The sequence below is a fragment of the Melanerpes formicivorus genome, unplaced genomic scaffold (assembly GCF_026170545.1).
Source record: "Melanerpes formicivorus ecotype bairdi unplaced genomic scaffold, bMelFor1.0.p_v2 SCAF_68, whole genome shotgun sequence".
Classification (NCBI taxonomy): domain Eukaryota; kingdom Metazoa; phylum Chordata; class Aves; order Piciformes; family Picidae; genus Melanerpes; species Melanerpes formicivorus.
In genome coordinates this window covers 133,673-153,505 of record NW_027142420.1, presented here as the reverse complement: position 1 = coordinate 153,505, position 19,833 = coordinate 133,673, and the positions used below count along the sequence as shown (strand labels likewise).

At 55.6% G+C, this 19,833-nt stretch overlaps 2 long non-coding RNA genes across 3 annotated transcripts in view; both read left to right on the top strand.

Moving 5' to 3' along the window:
• LOC137453545 (uncharacterized) overlaps positions 1–19,833 on the top strand; it is a 41,118-nt gene that overhangs the window by 4,332 nt on the left and 16,953 nt on the right. The window lies entirely within an intron of this gene.
• On the top strand, positions 13,198–15,620 carry LOC137453581 (uncharacterized). 2 transcript variants are annotated; one of them, XR_010990403.1, is made up of 4 exons: positions 13,198–13,415; positions 14,235–14,367; positions 14,470–14,637; positions 15,301–15,620. It is a non-coding gene; the product is annotated as an uncharacterized lncRNA (long non-coding RNA). The 2 variants fall into 2 exon arrangements; XR_010990402.1 differs by lacking the exon at positions 13,198–13,415 and having other exon boundaries at positions 14,137–14,367.

Sequence of the window (19,833 nt, the reverse complement as noted above, 5' to 3'; positions counted from 1 at the left end):
TGTTGTCAATGACAATGACAAAACAGCTTGAGCATAGTCAACAGGTTATGGCAGCCTTAGTACCTTTGTGCACAAACTCGAAAGGGCAAGGCCAACCCTATAAGCAGTCATCAGATGAAATACAGTGTCATCGCAAAGCGTAAGGCGGAGATATCGTCTCAAGTAATGCCTGGACTTTTGGCCCATAGATCCGCTTTAGGGCATTTCCCTAGCTAGTGAGATCAAAGCAGGATAGAGATGAAGTTAGGAAAGCAGCTGGCAAAGGTGGTTCTCAGCTTAAAGAGATCCTTAGGAGAATGACAGCAGGATTATATGGACAAAGAATTCAGGGAGATGAAGATGATATTTTGGAGTGTTCTTCTCCACGGGAGGAATTGCGAAATGTCTGTAAAGATTTCACCAGGGCAGATAAGGAGCCAGTTCTAGCTTGGCTTAGTAGGTGTTATGATACAGGTGCTTCAGCTCTAACAGTTGGAGACAAGTCAGCAGCTCAGTTAGGAACTCTCTCAAGGGACAATGGAATAGATAGACATCTAGGCGAAGCTCTCGGTAAGGTTAATCTGTGGATACGCCTTTTAATGGCGGTTGCCCTGAGATACCCTTCCCGAGATGACCTTCCATGGAACCCTAAACCCTGCACTACCATAGATGAGGGAATTAAGCGCTTGAGAGAATTTGCTGTTAGAGAGCTACTCTATGGTGAACATGAAACTCTGAATCCTGATGACATTCCTGTGGGTATTGGTCTTGCTAAAAAGATCATCAAACTTGCTCCTTCTAATTATGCAAACATTCTGGCAAGCAGAATTGTGTCAAGAAGTTATGGTGGAGCTTCTCCTACCGTTGGCCAATTCAGTGATCAAATGAGACAATTGGAGGATAGCATGACACGTGGTTCTTTGGTTTCAGCCATTGAAACTCTGTCTGGAAAAATTGAGAATTGCATGAAGGATCTGAAAGATTCCATATACCAATTGGCACAGAAGGATAATTTCAATTCTTCCTCCAGGTGGATACAAGTTTCATCTGTGAGGAATACACGTCCTCCAAGGAGGTCATTCCAAAACAGGACATTCCAAAACAGGTCATTCCAAAACAGACCACCAAGGCAATCACGTAGAACTATTTGGATAACTCTGCGTGATCAGTTTGGTGAGAACATGAACCGCTGGGATGGCTAACCAACTTCTAATCTTTTCAGGAGACTGAGGGAATTGCAAAGTGGCAGTACCCGAGGTAGCAATACCAGAAGGGTAGCTGTTACTTCCACAGTTCCCCAGAATGACTCTTATGGCTCCAACAGTGGCTCCAGTTATAACATGCAAAGTTATAACCCTGCAAACTATGTGCAATGCACATGTGCGCATGTTCCCCATAACTAGGGGTGCCCTGCCTCCCGCCAGGGGGAGGAGAGGGATAACAGAGATAATAGAATCTATTGGGATGTGTACATCCAGTGGCCTGGCACTTCACAATTTCAGAAGTACAGGGCCTTGGTTGACACAGGAGCTCAGTGCACCATAATACCATCAAATTATCAGGGATCAGAGTCTATAACTATTCTGGGAGTCACTGGTGGATCTCAAGAGTTAAGTAGGGTAGAGGTTAATATAAGTTTAACTGGTAAACAATGGAGGAAGCCTACAGTTGTGACCGGACCTGATGCACCTTGTATTTTGGGAATTGATTTTCTGAGAGAAGGGCGTTTCAAAGACCCTAGAGGTTACAAATGGGCTTTTGGAGTAGCTTCTATAGAAATTGATGGACAAAAATTGAAGCTGTCTGCCAGACCTGAGCTTTCTGATGAATCTGCAGTTGTGGGACAACATAAGATACAGGACATTAAATTGCCGGTTGCTTCTCAGACTGTGCATCACAGACAATACAGAACCAACCGTGACTCTGTTGCCCATTCAGAATCTGATTCGTCAGTTGGAGAGTCAGAAAGTCGTCAGCAAAACTCATTCACCTTTCAACAGTCCAGTGTGGCCTGTGCGGAAGCAGAATGGAGACTGGCGTCTGACAGTAGACTACCGAGCCCTGAATGAAGTGACACCACCTATGAGTGCAGCAGTACCAGACATGATGGAGCTACAGTATGCGCTGGAATCCAAAGAGGCCAAATGGTATGCTACCATAGACATTGCTAATGCATTTTTCTCTATTCCCATAGCAGAAAAATGCAGGCCTCAGTTTGCTTTCACCTGGAGAGGAATCCAGTACACTTTCAACAGGCTGCCAATGGGCTGGATCCACAGCTCAAGCATCTGTCATGCAGTGATCCACGATGCTCTGGAGAAAGGCGGTGCTCCAGAACACATCCAGTTCATCGATGATATCATCGTCTGGGGTAAAACTGCTGAGGAAGTCTTCAAGAAAGGTAACAAAATCATTGACATTCTTCTGAATGCAGGTTTTGCCATCAAGCGAGACAAGGTGAAAGGGCCTACCACAGAGATTCAGTTTCTGGGAGTGCGCTGGCAGGATGGACGTCGACACATTCCAGTGGATGTGGTAAATAGAGTCTCCACCATGGCAAGTCCCACAAACAAGCAAGAGACCCTACGTTTCTTGGGGATAGTGGGATTTTGGAGACTGCACATTCCTGGATATAGTCAGATTGTGAAACCTCTGTATGATGTGACTCGAAAGAGAAACCATTTCCACTGGGGACCTGAACAACAAGCAGCCTTTGACCAGATAAAGCAAGAGGTAGTTCAAGCAATGGGTCTGGGACCTGTCCGAGATGGTCCAGACATTAAGAACATTTTGTACACGGCTGCAAGTGACAATGGTCCAACCTGGTGCTTGTGGCAAAAAGCTCCAGGTGAGACACGTGGACGTCCTCTTGGTTTCTGGAGTCGAGGTTACAGAGGCTCAGAGGCTAATTATACTCCACCAGAGAAAGAAATTTTAGCTGCCTATGAAGGAGTGAAAGCATCTTCTGAAGTGATTGGAACTGAATCACAACTTCTTCTAGCTCCCAGATTACCAGTTTTGAATTGGATGTTCAAAGGCAAAGGCTCCACACCACATCATGCCACAGACTCAACATGGTCTAAGTGGATGGCTCTGATAACACAGAGAGCTCGAATGGGAAATCTTGAAAGACCTGGTCTAGTGGAGGTGATCTCAAGTTGGCCTGAAGGTATCAACTGTGCTAAACCTCCAGAGGAGAAAGTAACTCATGCTGAGGAAGCTCCTCCTTACAATGACCTTTCTGATGATGAAAAGAAATATGCTTTGTTCACAGACGGTTCCTGTCGTCTTGTTGGAAACAAGCGAAGGTGGAAGTCTGCAGTGTGGAGTCCAACACGCCGAGTTGCAGAGGCAAAAGATGGAGAAGGAGAATCCAGTCAGTTTGCAGAGGTAAAAGCTGTCCAGCTAGCTCTCGACGTGGCTGAACGTGAGAGATGGCCAAAGCTTTATCTCTACACCGACTCATGGATGGTAGCCAATGCTCTAGGGGGTTGGCTAAAGAACTGGAAGAAAAGTGGTCGGCAGAGGAAAGGAAAACCCATTTGGGCAGCCAACCTGTGGCAGGACATTGCTGACCGAATCGAGAGAATTCCAGTGAAAGTGAGACACATCGATGCTCACATTCCTAAGAGCAAAGCTACTGAGGAACAGCAACACAACCATCAGGCAGATCTAGCTGCAAGAGTTTCTCAAGTAGACATGGACTCTAATCTTGATCTCGACTGGAAACACCGAGGTGACATATTCTTAGCTCGGTGGGCTCACAATTCGTCAGGACATCAAGGCAGAGATGCAACATACCAATGGGCTCGTGACAGATCCATAGACATTTCCATGGATGCTATCACACAAGTCATCCATGACTGTGACATTTGTGCTGCTATTAAGCAGGCAAAACGACTTAAGCCCTTGTGGTATGGTGACAGATGGTCCAAGTACAAGTATGGTGAAGCTTGGCAGATTGACTACATCACTCTACCACGTTCTCGTTCTGGTAAGCAGTACGTGCTTACTATGGTAGAGGCAAACACTGGATGGTTGGAAACTTATCCAGTTCCACATGCAACTGCACGCAACACCATTCTCGGTCTGGAGAGACAAATCCTGTGGAGACACGGAACTCCGGAGAGGATCGAGTCAGACAACGGAACTCATTTCAAGAACAACCTTGTAAAGAACTGGGCAAAAGAGCACGGTATTGAGTGGATATTCCACATTCCCTACTATGCACCAGCTTCAGGGAAGATTGAACGCTACAACGGTTTGTTGAAGACCACTCTTAAAGCCATGGGGGGTGGATCTTTGAAAAACCGGGAAAAACATTTAGCACAAGCAACCTGGCTGGTAAATAGTAGAGGTTCAGTGAACCGAGCTGGACCTGCACATTCAGATTTGCTACGGAAAGTAGAAGGTGATAGAGTTCCTGTTGTTAGAGAAAAGAATCTGTTAGGTAAAACTGTTTGGGTATTTTCACCCTCAGGAGAGGCTAAACCTGTCCGAGGGGTGGTTTCAGCTGAAGGTCCGGGTCACACTTATTGGGTAATGCAAGAGAATGGTGAAATTCAGTGTATTCCACAAAGAAATTTAACTTTAGCTGAAAGAGGTTAATTTCAAACTGTTGTACAGCTACATTTCGTCCAAAGGAAGAATCAACGAGGAATCTATGGTGCACGAACCCTGAGATCCCTGAGTCAACTAAGAGACCCTGAGAATCCCTGTTTCCCTTTTCTTCGCTTCGTCGGTGAAGAAATGAACTGTTTTCCATTTTTCTCATTTTCTGATTTTCTTGGACTTTTGAATCATCTACATCTGAGCATAGCTGGAATGGACTATGAACTTTACTCACGAACTGTAAATATCGTTTTGGATTGGATGGACAGTGTGAACAGCCAATGAAATTGTTTAGAAGGGGTGGACTGTGGCCGGTTGACGCTGCCCCCTTAAGAAAAGGAATATGGTGGACGGAAGTTGGTAAACGGAAGGAATAGTCTAAACTAATTTCATTGGAAGAGTGGGAGGAAGCACCTTCTGAACTGGGAGTGAACTGGACATTTCCAGGACTTTTCTATCAGTCTTGCTTCCGCCTTTCCACGGTGCAGCAGCTCTCTGTCTCTGTGCTGGGCTTTCTGCCAAGGCCTCGGCCTTGAAGTCCAGATACCAGGCCTGTATTAACTCCTTTCCAATTAACACAAACTGCTTCTAACATTTTTTTTTTCCTCTCTTTTCTCTCTCTTTCTATCCCACTCTGGGAAGGGGGGGGGGAGAGAGGGGAGAGCGGAGGTGGGGAACCCCCTCTCTGCCGAGGGGGCTTACTCTCATTTCTGTGTTACTCTGTTGTATATCTTTGTATATATTGTAGATATTGTAAATTTGTAAACATTCCCCTGCATACCTTACATTGCTTTGTAAATATAGCTCCACTGCTTTGCTAATTCAGCTTGTGAGGTTTTTTTTCCTTTCCCTTCAATTTTTTTTCCCCTTTTACCTTACAAGGGGGAAGGGAGGAGGCTTCTCGGCCTTACCCTTCCAAACCCACCACAATTGTGGACAGAAGGGACACTTTAGGCAAAAAGCATGACTTGGGAGAAGATGACTGTCCTAGGAGCCTGTAAGAAACACTGATTGCCAGACACTTTTGTGTACTTTAGGAACTGCTGCTGTAAGTTGTATGCACTGACATCCAGCAATATGGAGTGGAGAAGAGACAGTGGCATCTGTTACAAGCACCTCGAGTTTTAGGCTCAAAAACATGAATGTAGCTCAAAATTGCTGCTATCACCTCCTATGGAAGTCTCCATGCCTTCAGCGAATCCTACATTTGACCTGGAGGCTGCCTGGAAGGGCAGCTGGTGTGAATTCGGTGGCTTTCTTCCCACCCCCCTTTTCCCCCCCTCTCTTTGTCCCTATGGTGCCTTTGCTAGCCAGCCACCTCCCCCCCCCCATTTCTCCCCCCCCTTCCGATAACCTCTCTAGTCTATGAAAGTTGTGTTCTGATTTAAAGCAACAATGATTATTTCATTATTTCATTATTTCTGATTGTGATGTGTTTTAGAGATTTTTTTTTTTCTGTTTTCAATAGTTGTTTTACCTGTAAGCATAATGAATAGTAAGTATTTAGTATTTATAAGTATTAAGTAATTAGTGATTGTACTAAGGTATAAGCATTTAGTAATGAGCTCAAACTTTTGTTTTTCTGTGAGTTCAAATTTTAACTTTTGGTTCAAACCTTTTTTTTTTTTTTTCGTGCCATGGCATTTTGAAAGAGCTCTAACTTTTTATTAGTTTCTTTTTAGACATTGATTTGATAATTTAATTTTAACATAGTTCTTTCAGTTCTTTAGAGATTTTTGGTGTTAGCATAAGAGTTTGATATAGGGATATTATAGAATGAGATTTTTTTTGTTTGTATTCAAAATCGTTTTAAGAGAGGGATTATATATTAAAACAAAAAGGATGCATATTTTATAACTAAGGTTTTAGTAATGCCAGCAAAAAATAGCTAACCCATGTCAACACCCGGGAACATCACTTCTGCAACGCAGTACCACAATCATCTCAACAAACAACAGCACAAGAATCACAAGGATGGGACAAATAGCATTTCACATGAAGCTGAAAATCAGCAGACCTACCTAACACAGGTCACAATGTCTGTTACGATAATCTGAGATCAAAAGCATCAATCGGGAGAATGTACCATAAAGCTATGTGTATTAGGACTGAATATCACAATTGCTTAATTGTTGTGTGGTTAGAGAATATGTTGTCATGGACTTGTATGTTAACTCACCAGTTTGTATTAATTTTAAATAGTTAGTCTGATTATAACACAAAATACATTTGCATTTTAGGTTATAAAAAACAAGGGAGAATTCAGGTGTTACATCCCCCCCCAAAAAATGGCTAAAGTATACTACATTCTCAAACTTTCATTTTATGTGCGGTTTCAAGCGTGATTTAACAAAGTTTATGGAGGATATAAGAATTCTGGAAGTTTTAGCTAGGAGAAATTTGAAAGAAGAACAAACAACATTAGGCCAAAGATAGTATCTATAGGACTCGGTGCCTTAGCAAAACCAAAGTATCAAAAGAGCAGCATTGTTAGGATGAGTAAGGATGGATTGTTAGGTTACGGTCAATTTTATACCGGGCAGAACCGTGAATAGTCAAGATGTCACCTTTGACCCGGCAAAGAAGCCTTTTCACTTTTGCTGTTTACGTGCAAGATTTTTCTTTACTTATGGAGATGGAGCCTGGCCAGCTTTATCTTTATAGATCAAGGAGAATCTTGCTAACATAAAACAACTTAGGATTTTTGAGCGTCTTAGACAAGAGAAGATGTAACATACCTTTAAAGCATATTGTAAAAGACAGTGGTGAGGATAGGGTTTGCTGTGTTTGTAGATCATTGTGTCTTGATCCTTGTGTATGACGTATTTGGGCCTGATGAAGTCATCTCTGTTGGTAAGAGGAGTGAAGTGTGAAAACTTGAACTAGTAAGATCTAAGTCGTTGACAGATTAAGCAGTTAACAAAGAAGTAAGTTCTTTGAAGTAAGGGAGTAAGTAGGATGAAACTTTGAAAAAAGCAACTGTTCTGTTCGGTTAGGGTGGGGGGGTTGGGGTTAGGGTTGGGGTTAACGGTTATGGTAGGGTTGGGGGGGTTAGGGTTAGGGGGTTAGGGTTAGGTTTAGGGTTAGGCTTAGGGGCAGGGCTTGGGGGTAGGGTTAGTACCCGAGGGTTAGGGGTTAGGGTTTAGGGGGTTAGGGGGTTGGGGTTAGGACCAGTGCTCCCAGTCCCCCCTCCCCACCCCCCCAGGGGCTCCCAGTCCCCCCCAGTCCCCCTCCCAGCACTCCCAGTCCCCCTGATCCCCCTCCCAGCCCATCCCTGTACCTCCCAGCGGCTCCCAGTGCCTCGAACTGGTGCCGGTGAATGAGGGGGGTGGGGGGCAGGAAGGGGAGGGGCCAGGAGCTAGGGGGCAGGGCCAGGAGCTAGGGGGCGGGGATCCGTGGGGCAGGGTCCCCGTGGGGTGGGGCAGGGGTGCAGCCCCTGGGGTTCTCCCATTGGCTCGCTGGCTGCAGCGGACCCCTGAGGACCCCAGCGAGGGGAGGGGCAGGGGGGATGGTTTTTGGGGGTGGGGCACGGGGGAGGGTCAAAAGGGTTTGAGGGGGTCCAGGAGGGGCTCCTAAGGGTTGGGGAGGGGTCCCAGGAGGGTCTGAAGGGGATCCCAGAAGGGCAGAAAAAGGTGGGATGGGAATTGGGGGGAGGGGCTGGGTCTGGGGGGGCTCTGGGAGGTCCGTAAGGGTCTGCAGGGGTCCGCCAGACTCCGTGGGGGTCCCCAGGGGTCGCCAAGGGTCTGTGGGGCTCTGCGGGGGTCCTCAGGGGTCTGGAATGGTCCTTAAGAGTCCATAGGGGTCCGCGGGGGTCTCTTACGGGCCCCTGCAGACCCTTGGGGACCCCCACATATCCCTCCAGACCCTAGGGGACCCCTACGGACCCCCCCAGAACTCTGCGGACAGCCAAGGACCCTGACAGACCCTTGGGGACCCCTCAGGACCCCCACGGTCCTTTAGGGACCCCCAAAAGGGAGAGGGCAGAGGGGGGGAGGTGGGATGGGCGCTGCTCCCGGGGATGCCGGCGCCAGGGTCCTGGGGGCGTGAAAGGGGAATTGGGGGGTGCTGCCTCCAGGAGGCCGAGGGCTGAGCCGCGCCGGGGGGGCTCTGCGCTCCTAGCAGCGATAGCTTCCCCCAGAGGAGCTCTGAGGCCAGCTCCAAGGTTCGGTTTGGGTTCTCCTGGGGATCTCAGACCCCACTGCTCTGATTTCACAGCTGTGTTTCCTTCCCTGCCTAGGGGACAGGATGCCCTCACTCCTGGAGAGAGAGAGGCACAGCCTGAGAGGCCTGGAGCTGTGTGGGCTGTAGATGCTCTTCACCAGCTGGGAGCCATCCCCCCAGGAGTCTTCCACCAGAGAGCCTTCTGCGGGGTGCCACGGTAAGCAGGGTGCAGGTGAAGGGGTCCAGAGCAGGGCAGCAGGGCTGGGCAGGGGGCTGGGGCACAGAGCCCTGGGCAGGGGGCTGGGGCACAGAGTCCTGTGAGGAGATGCTGAGGGAGCTGGGGTTGCTTAGCCAGGAGAAGAGGAGGCTCAGGGGAGACCTTCTTGCTCTCTACACCTACCTGAAGGGAGGCTGTAGCCAGGTGGGGGTTGGGCTCTCCTCCCAGGCACCCAGCACCACAACAAGAGGACACAGCCTCAAGCTGTGCCAGGGGAGGTTTAGGCTGGAGGTGAGGAGGAAGTTCTTCCCAGCAAGAGAGGTTGGCCCTGGGGATGTGCTGCCCGGGGGGGTGTGGTGGAGTCTCCCTCCCTGGAGATGTCCAGGAGGGGCCTGGGTGGGGCCCTTGGTGCCATGGTCGAGTTGATCAGATGGGGCTGGGTGGGAGGTTGGACTCGAGGACCTCTGAGGCCTTTTCCAACCTGATTAATTCTCTTCCCATCCTATTTCATCTTCCCCTGGGTGGGAGGTTGGACCTGACGCTCCTCGAGGCCCGTCCCAGCCTGGTTCGTGCTGCTTCTGCGTGTTCAGGACGGGGATTCCCTGCTCAGTCTCTCTGCTCAGGGATTCCTCCTCTTCAGAGGTGTGAGAGAGGCTTCCCAGCCAGCCTGAACTATTTCCCCCTCTGCATTTGCCCCCCTGAACAGAAGCACAGGGCGGGGAGATGCAGTCCTGTCCTGGCTGTTCTCGCCGGCATTGTGCTTCTCCCTGCCCACCCTGCCCCTTCCTGGGGGCTGCCTGCTCAGAGCTGACGGGTGAGGGGAAGCAGTTCCAGATCTGCCTCACAGCTGTTCCCTCCTTCCCTTCTTTCTGGAGGAAGGCAGTGAGGGGGAGGAGAGGCTCTGCAGATGAGGCACAGCAGCAGAGGACTATGGAGGGAGGAGAGCAGACTCCAGGGGCCTCCAGGTCAGAGCCGTGCGGTTAGCATCACAGCTCCTGCTCCATCACCACCACCACCACTTCTGCCCCCAGCCAAGCACCAGGGGCAAGGCCCTTACCAGCCAGGACACCACCCAGAGGAGCTCAGCCCCAGCAGGGAGCCCCAGCCAGCACCCCTGGATGGAATTGGGGCGGTCATCAGCCCTGGCCCTGACAGCCAGGAGGCTGCCAGGTCCCCAACCTTCTGTCACCACCACCATCACTCAGCGTGCACCAGAGACACTCACCAGGGATGAAAGGAGGATCCTCAGCCCAGGCAGGCTCATCCTAGGGGGGCTGCTCTTCCTGGGGGAGGGGATTAAATAGGGGAGTGGGTGGGAGGGGCCAGGTGGCCACACCTGGGGTGGGAGGAGACTCCAGCTGAGCCCAGGTGCCGATGGTTTGAGGGGATGAAGAGGGGAAGTGGGGCAGCTGAGGGACTTCAAGGGTGTCAGGGAGTGACAGGGTTGGGGGGCATGGAACAAAACCCAGAAGGGGGGAGGTTCCGATTGGATGCCAGGAGGAAGCTCTTCCCCATCAGGGTGGTGAGACTCTGGCACAGGTTGCCCAGGGAGGTGGTGGTAGCCTCACCCATGGGCGATTTGGAGGCCAGGCTGGAGGTGGCTCTGGGCAGCCCAATCCAGGGTGAGGCATCCCTGCCCATGGCAGGGGGGTTGGAACTGGCCGATCCCTGAGGCCCCCTCCCCTCCCCTCCCTTCCCCTCTTCTCCTCTCCCTTCCCCTCTTCTCCTCTCCCTTCCCCTTTCCTTCTCAGAGCCCAGGCCTGGACGCCTGGCAGGCTGCTGAGCAGCCCTGATGCCTGCAAGCCGCCGTCCGCTCCGGGGGGAAAGAGACGCTCTCGCTCTCCCTGGCCAAGGCTGGTTCTCTTTCTGGCTCACACAAGGACTCCACAGGTCAGGTGATGAGGTGAGATGGATCTGAGACACGTCGTGGAGCCACTTGTGTAAGCATCTTGAGTCTTGCCGAGAGGTTGTTGCTTGTTCCTGCAGAGAAAGGAGTGCTGGGTGTGTTGCGGTGCATCTTCCATCCAGCTGTGCTCTACAGTCTCTCTGGGACCGAGCGCCGGCTCTGTGCAGTGCCTCCGGGGGAGGGGTGAAGGGCACTGGGAGCGTAGGAAAGCAGAAAGGGTCCCAGGAGGGTTTCAGGACAAGGGAGAACAACAGGCTGCTGATACTGGAAGGATGGCCTGGTGATAAAAAAGAGCGGACTGCAGTACACAGCCTGAAGCGTGAGGCAGGGGGACGCTTGCCTCCCTGCTGGAGAAGATCAACCTGATACGGGATGAAGATAATGATGGAGCAAACTCAGAGAGCAGCAGTGGTGCAGGAGTGCCAGGGAAGTGCTCGGGCTGCTGGATTTCCCCTCTGTAAACTGCCTGTTCTGTACCAATAAATGATTCCTGCTGCAGCAATAAATGATTCCTGCTGCACCAGTAAATGATTCCTGCTGCACCAGTAAGTGATTCCTGCTGCACCAGTAAGTGATTCCTGCTGCAGCAATAAATGATTCCTGCTGCACCAATAAATGATTCCTGCTGCACCAATAAATGATTCTTGCTGCACCAGTAAGTGATTCCTGCTGCACCAATAAATGATTCCTGCTGCACCAATAAATGATTCCTGCTGCACCAGTAAGTGATTCCTGCTGCACCAATAAATGATTCCTGCTGCACCAGTAAATGATTCCTGCTGCACCAATAAATTATTCCTGCTGCACCAATAAATGATTCCTGCTGCACCAGTAAGTGATTCCTGCTGCACCAGTAAGTGATTCCTGCTGCACCAATAAGTGATTCCTGCTGCAGCAATAAATGATTCCTGCTGCACCAATAAATGATTCCTGCTGCACCAGTAAGTGATTCCTGCTGCACCAATAAATGATTCCTGCTGCAGCAATAAATGATTCCTGCTGCACCAGTAAGTGATTCCTGCTGCACCAATAAGTGATTCCTGCTGCAGCAATAAATGATTCCTGCTGCACCAATAAATGATTCTTGCTGCACCAATAAATGATTCCTGTTGCAGCAATAAATGATTCCTGCTGCACCAATAAATGATTCCTGCTGCACTAGTAAGTGATTCCTGTTGCACCAATAAATGATTCCTGCTGCACCAGTAAATGATTCCTGCTGCACCAGTAAGTGATTCCTGCTGCACCAATAAATGATTCCTGCTGCACCAGGGGGGTCCCTGCATGCATTCCCACACGGGAGTCTCCTGTGCCTAGCAGGAGAAAACTCTGCTCTCTTTCTGCTCCATGTCAGTCTAGGAAGTAGCTTTCGGGGTAGCCTGTGGGGCACCGGAGCACCGCAGCAGGCCGCATGGCTTCAGGAGGATCCAAGGGCGGCTGCGTCTGAGGCACAAAGGCAGCAGCGAGGAACCTGCCTGCGGCCTCCGATGGAGGCCTCGGGTGGAGCATCGCTGCCCAGGGGTCCAACCCAAACTGGGTGTGAGAGACATCGACCTCTGGCACATTCCCCACTGTGGGGCAGCCACCAGCCGGCAGCACGGGGGCTGGAGTAGCTGCAGCTGTTTGTGGGGGACCCTTCCCTGCCCCCCTTCATTGCTGCAGCAGAGCTCCCCTTCGGGGGGAGAGGGGATGTGTACACAACTGACTAGGAAAGGACCGAGCTGCTGGCCGGGCAGTTTGCTTCACATTCTGCCTTTTGGGGGGAGAATCAAAGGGAGCGGGGGGATTCTGGGCGGACATGGGGCAGGGGGATGCTGCAGCAGAGGAGCAGGTGAGGGCTGGGGGCACCCCCCTAAACCGCTGACAAGTCTCGGAGGGGACCACAGAACATTTCACAGCGTCAGTGCCGTGAGAGGCGATGCGGAGCAGACCCTCTCCAGCTGGAGAGGGAGGAGTTGGAGCGACTGCTGTGTCACAAAACTTTGGAAACGACCCCCCGTCTCCCCTCTCTGTTTTAAAGGTTGTGAGAATCGTAATGAAGTCACACAGGGGCTTGAGCTATAAGCACAGCCTGCGGCCGTACCCATCATAAACAGAGGCTTTTACCTGCGCGCGGTGTAGGGTTTCGATTTAAATGCCAAAACATCCCGAACGGGGCCGGGCCGAGCTGCTGCCCACGCCCAGGGCAGTGCTCAGGGCCGCCCCCGCGTGCGTCACGGGCGGCACCGCCGCCGTGCCGCGGCGCGTGCAGCCCCGAGGGCGCTCAGCGCTGCAGCGAACCGCGCTGAACGCTTGAAATGCTGGAAAGTTGTTAGGGGGAGAAGGGAAAAGGGAGAGAGAGCCTGACTCGATCGCTGACATGGGTACAACTCCTGCGCCGCAGCGAGGCTCCAGTCCCGCCAGGGCGATAGCGTCGCGATCGTTGCCATGGGTTCAGCGCATGCGTCGCAGCGAGGGTTGTTCGCGCGCACGGGGCTGGCGGCTTTAAAACGGCGCTCACTGGCCCGCGGGGCTATCGGGTTCCTGCTCGCTCCGTGCTAGGTGAGTGCCTGCCTCCACAGCTCTCCGGGGCTTTTCTCTGGCAGCTGCAGGACCGCACTCTGGCTTTGCTTGCAGGGGGGTTCCCGGAGCCGAGCCGGGACCGTTTGGGAGCCGCGACGGGGCAGGGGACTCGCGCACTACCGGCCGGGGCTGGGGCCGGGGCGAGCGGGCCGGCCGGGCGGGCCGGGGCGAGCGGGCCGGGGCGAGCGAGCGGGCGGGCGGGCCGGGGCGAGCGGGCGGGCGGGCCGGGGCGAGCGAGCGGGCGGGCCGGGGCGAGCGGGCGGGCGGGCCGGGGCGAGCGAGCGGGCGGGCGGGCCGGGGCGGGCCGGGGCGGGCGGGCCGGGGCGAGCGAGCGGGCGGGCGGGCCGGGGCGAGCGAGCGGGCGGGCGGGCGGGCGGGCCGGGGCGAGCGAGCGGGCGGGCGGGCGGGCCGGGGCGAGCGAGCGGGCGGGCGGGCGGGCCGGGGCGAGCGGGCGAGCGAGCGAGCGGGCGGGCCGGGGCGAGCGGGCGGGCGGGCCGGGCCGGGGCGAGCGGGCGGGCGGGCCGGGCCGGGGCGGGCGGGCGGGCCGGGCCGGGCCGGGGCGAGCGAGCGGGCGGGCGGGCCGGGGCGAGCGAGCGGGCGGGCGGGCCGGGGCGAGCGAGCGGGCGGGCGGGCCGGGGCGAGCGGGCGGGCCGGGGCGAGCGAGCGAGCGGGCGGGCCGGGGCGAGCAGCAGTCAGGAAGAGTCAGGAGGGGTCTTCTCCCGGTAACAGTAAGTGCTCTTCTAGCGTGGCACCTGTCGTCTTTGTGTTCCTCCCCGTAACTCCAAATTCCCTTCCTAGTGCTCTCACTGCCTTTCCAAGTCTCCCAGTAACTCCCCCACAGCTCTGCGAGTTAAATGAATGCCAGAGAAAAATGAGATGCCTGTGCAGTGTTTTTCTAGGGTGCAGGGAAACCTACTCACAGCTTTACAACGTGAGTAACTGAGAGCTAAGCTTTGCTTTTTGCTCCACTCCTTACCGTTTGACTCTTTGCTTTCCACTTGGTCGACCAAGCAAGGCTGATGTCACTTCACAGTCGCTACCCCGTTGGTGCCTGCCTGCGAGTGCCAGGACCCTTCCCGGAACCACAGGACAGAAGGAGGGTTTGTCTCTCTCGCGGTGCCCTGAGCAGGAGTCGTACCAACACAGGCTCAGAAAGCTGAAACCATCGAAAGATTTAATTAGAGAGCAACAGGCATTAGAGGTTGGTTGATGGCCAGGGAGAAATGCACCGACTGCAAGGCAATGGGGGCGTAGTAAATCCTGGGGAACAGGGAACACACTCGGAGACGCAGAGCCACGCAACAGCTCTCACAGAGAGGCGCAGCAAAAACTCAGCTGCGTCCCGAAGGCGCAAACCCTACCAAGAAGGGCGTCCGTGGGTCGGGGCTATCAGAAGCAGGGCAGCCCCTCAGCTGTCTCTGTCTTTCCTACCGCGATGCCACGTGGGGGTGGGCGATTGTGGGGGGGTTACAGACCATTGCAAAAACAGGGCGGAGGGCTTGCCAGCGCCGGGCAAACCAACCCCAGGGGCGGCTGCTGCCAAGAGGCCTGGTCACACCTAGCGGAGCATGTTGGAAACTGGGGACATTCAGCGTATCCCACAGCAGAATGTGACTCCGGCTGAGAGAGGATGAACTCAGAGGGGGCAACACACATCAATGCATTATAGTCACTGTGCGAATAGTTAGAAGTCGGTCTAACCTCTTTCCCTCCTGGCTTAACACCAGCCTGGCGTCCAGGACTCAACATACGCACTGCACAGCAACCCACAGAGCTCCTGGGTCATCCCACCTGTACTTGTTCCTGCTGTCCCTGCAGCAATGGACTGTTCCTGATTTTTTTTTTTCCTCTTTTCCTTTCAAAGTCAGACTGATTCCTGATTCTTCTCCACATCCCTGCCCAGTTCCAGCACCAGAGAGACTGCCCTGAGAGAGAACGAGCCGGGATAACCAGGGACTCGCCTCGAGGAGTCGAATACCACGTGCCAAGAGTGGATGACAGGGCTGTGACAGGGGAGCGGGAGGGGAATGGAGGGGTGGCTTGTGGCGGGTGAACGCCCATTCTGAAGACAGGGTGGAGGGCTTGCGAGTGTTCTACTAAACTCTCTGCTTCCCAGCTGACTCCAAATTATTTCTTGCTGGATTTGGTCCTTTCCTTTTTTTTTTCCCCCCTCTGTTGGGAGGGAGGAGGGGGGGGAGCAGGAGAGAGATTCTCAGCCTCGACACCATCCAAGCTCTGAGCTCCCAGGTAAGGGTCAAATCGCTGCAGCGACGACACAGCCGAGGAGCGGGCGAGCGAGGGGCGGGGGCAGCCTCTCCCAAACGCTGCCGGCGGACTGCTTGCCCGAACGTTCCCGGAGGGGACGGAAACCCATGACAAAACGTAAGTATTAGCGTGAGGTATTGTAGCGGAGGAAAAGCCATGCTGTTCCTCCAGAGGTTGCAGAGCAGTAGTAACGTGTACGCCAAAAGGTTTCCAATGGCCCTGAGCGGCAAATTAAAACCGCACAACACACACAAAGGAGACCCCACTGGTTTTATATTCAGTTGTTTAATTTGAATGGAAAGGCCTCTGAAGAGAGGCCAGCTGAGTCGCTCCCCACGCACCCGGAGGAGATGCCCCCCCTGACCGGTCAGCGTCCCCCCCCACTTCAGGGGGTTTGTGGGCATCTATGGTGGGTGTGGGGGGTATCAAAGAGGAATTCAGGGACATGTGGGAGCCAATGGAGGGTCACCTGGGGGCACTTCAGTTGGATGGTTAGGGTTAGTTGGGGGGGGGGGAGTGGGGGCTGGCTTGCTGGCAGCCTCTGGTGTGTGTGGGGGGTTGGCCAGCTTGGCAGTGGCGGCCTCTGTTATTGGGCGGGGGGGTTGGCTGGCTTGGCGGCAGCAGCAGCGTCTGTTGTTGGTTGGGGGGTTGGCCGGCTTGGCAGCGGCGGCTTCTGTTGGGTGGGGGGCGGGATGCGTGGCTGGCTTGGCCACAGCCTTTGTTGTTGGGTGGGGGGTGTTGGCTGGTTTGGTGGCAGCCCATGTTTTTGGGTGTGTGGGGGTGTGGCTGGCTTTTTGGCGGCAGCTTCTGTTATTGGGTGGGGCGTGGGGGGGGGGCTTGGCCTGGCGGTGGCCTCTGTTATTGGTTGGGGGGGTGGGATGCGTGGCTGGTTTGGCGGTGGCCTCTGTTATTGGGTGGGGATGGGGGGGTCGCTGGCTTGGCGGCGTCACCCTCCATTTTTTGGGGGTGGCTGGCTGCAGCAGCTTCTGTTGCTGGGGGGTATGGGGGGATTCGCTGGTGCGGCGGCGGCCTCTGTTTTTTTGGGGGCTTTGGGGGCGCCTGGCTTGGGGGCGGCAGCTTCTCTTGCTGGGGTGGGGGGGTTGACTGGCTTGGCGGCAGCGGCTTATGTGGTTGGTTGGGGAGGGTGGCTGGCTTTTTGGCGGCGGTCTCTGTTGGTGTTGGGTGGGTGGGGGGGTGGCTGGCTTGGTGGTGGCAGTGTCTGTTGTTGGTTGGGGGGTTGGCTGGCATGGCAGTGGCAGCCTCTGTTTGGTGGGGGGTGGGATGTGTGGCTGCCTCGGCAGCAGCCTCTGTTGTGTGTGTGGGGTAGGGGTGTTGGCTGGTTTGGCGGCAGCCCATGTTTTTGGGTGTGGGGGTGTGGCTGGCTTTTTGGCGGTGGCCTCTGTTATTGGGTGGGGGTAGGCTTGGTGGCAGCGCCCTCTGGTTTTTGGGGGGGTTAGGGGGTGGCCGGCTTGGTGGCGGCAGCTTCTGTTGCAGGGCTGGGGGGTGGCTGGCTTGGCAGCGGCGGCCTCTGTTGTGACTGGGGTGGGTGGGATGCGTGGCTGGCTTGTCAGCCGCCTCTGTGTTTTGGGGGGTGTGGGGGGTGGCCAGCTTGGCGAAGGCATCTTCTGTTGCTGGGGTGGGATGCGTCGCTGGCTTGGCGGCAGCTTCTGTTGCTGGGGGGCATGGGGTGGTTGCTTGTCTTGGCGGCGGCCGATGTGGCTAGGTGGGGGGGCTGTGGCTGGCTTGGTGGCGGCCTCTGTAGTTTGGGGGGGTTGAGGGGTGGCTGGCGCGGCGGCGGCAGCTTCTGTTGCTGGGGGGCATGAGGGGATTTGCTGGCTTGGCGGCAGCGTCCTCTGTGGTTGGGGGGGTGGCTGGCTTTTTGGCGTCGGCCTCTGTTGGCGTTGGGTGGGTGGGGGGGTGGCTGGCTTTGCAGCGACGGCCTCTGTTATGGGGTGGTGGGCAGGCTGCCTTGGCGGCGGCAGTGTCTTGTTGGTTGGGGGTTTGGCTGGCTTGGCAGCGGCAGCCTCTGTTGGGCGGGGGGTGGGATGCGTGGCTGCCTTGGCAGCGGCCTCTGTTGTTGGGTGGGGGGTAGGAGTGTTGGCTGGTTTGGTGGCAGCCCATGTGTTTGGGTGTGTGTGGGGTGGCTGGCTTTTTGGTGGCAGCCTCTGTTACTGGGTGGGCTGTGGGGGGGTGCTGGCTTGGCTTGGTGGCTGTGGCCTTTGTGGTTGGGGGGGGGCTGGTTTGGCAGCGGTGGCCTGTGTTGGGAGGGGGGGGGACTGGCTTGGTGGCAGCGGCCTCTGTTGTGGCTGGGGTGGGTGGGATGCGTGGCTGGTTTGGCGGCGGCCTCTGTGGTTTGGGGGGGTTGGGGGGTGGCTGGCGCGGCAGCGGCAGCTTCTGTTGCTGGGGGGCATGAGGGGATTTGCTGGCTTGGCGGCAGCGTCCTCTGTGGTTGGGGGGGTGGCTGGCTTTTTGGCGTCGGCCTCTGTTGGCGTTGGGTGGGTGGGGGGGTGGCTGGCTTTGCAGCGACGGCCTCTGTTATGGGGTGGTGGGCAGGCTGCCTTGGCGGCGGCAGCGTCTGTTGTTGGTTGGGGGTTTGGCTGGCTTGGCAGCGGCGGCCTCTGGGTGGGGGGTGGGATGCGTGGCTGCCTTGGCAGCGGCCTCTGTTGTTGGGTGGGGGGTAGGGGTGTTGGCTGGTTTGGTGGCAGCCCATGTTTTTGGGTGTGTGTGGGGTGGCTGGCTTTTTGGCGGTTGCCTCTGTTACTGGGTGGGCCGTGGGGGGTGCTGGCTTGGCTTGGTGGCGGTGGCCTCTGTTGTGACTGGGGTGGGTGGGTGGGATGCGTGGCTGGTTTGGCGGCGGCCATTGTTATTGGGTGGGAGTTTGGGGGGCAGGCTTGGTGGCAGCGCCCTCTGTTTTTTGGGGGGGTTAGTGGGTGGCCGGCTTGGCGGCGGCAGCTTCTGTTGCTGGGGGGTGTGGGGCAATTTGCTGGCTTGGTGGCAGCGGCCTCTGTTTTTTGGGGGGGTTAGGGGATGGCCGGCTTGGTGGCGGCAGCTTCTGTTGCGGGGCTGGGGGGTGGCTGGCTTGGCAGCAGTGGCCTCTGTTGTGACTGGGGTGGGTGGGATGCGTGGCTGGCTTGTCAGTGGCCTCTGTTTTTTGGGGGGGGTGGGGGGTGGCCAGCTTGGCGACGGCAGCTTCTGTTGCTGGGGGGCATGGGGTGGTTGCTTGTCTTGGCGGCGGCCTGTGTGGCTGGGTGGGGGGGCTGTGTCTGGCTTGGTGGCGGCGGCCTCTGCTGTGACTGGGGTGGGTGGGATGCGTGGCTGGTTTGGTGGCGGCCTCTGTTATTGGGTGGGGGTTGGGGGGGTGGCTGGCGTGGTGGCAGTGCCCTCTGTGGTTTGGGGGGGTTGAGGGGTGGCTGGTGCAGCAGCGGCAGCTTCTGTTGCTGGGGTGGTGTGGGGGTTGGCTGGCTTGGCGGCAGCGGCCTATGTGGTTGGTTGGGGGGGTGGCTGGCTTTTTGGCGGCGGCCTCTGTTGGTTGTGGGTGGGTAGGGGGGTGGCTGGCTTTTTGGCAGTGGCCTCTGTTACTGGGTGGGCCGTGGGGGGGGGCTGGCTTGGCTTGGCGGCGGCCCCTGTTATTGGGTGGGGGTGTGGGGGAGTGGGGGGGTGTCTGTCTTGGCGGCGGCGGCCTATGTGGTTGGGTGGGGGGGCTGTGGCTGACTTGGTGGCGGTGGCCTCTGTGTTTTGGGGGGCTTGGGGGCTGCCTGGCTTGGCAGCGTCCGCTTCTGTTGCTGGGGTGGGGGGGTTGGCTGGCTTGGCGGCAGCTGCTGTTGCTGGGGGGCATGAGGGGATTTGCTGGCTTGGCGGCAGCGTCCTCTGTGGTTGGGGGGGGTGGCTGGCTTTTTGGCGGCAGCCTCTGTTGGTGTTGGGTGGGTGGGGGGGTGGCTGGCTTTGCAGCGACGGCCTCTGTTATGGGGTGGTGGGCCGGCTGCCTTGTCGGCGGCAGCGTCTCTTGGTGGTTGGGGGTTTGGCTGGCTTGGCAGCCGCGGCCTCTGTTGGGCGGGGGGTGGGATGCGTGGCTGCCTTGGCAGCGGCCTCTGTTGGGTACGGGGTAGGGGTGTTGGCTGGTTTGGTGGCAGCC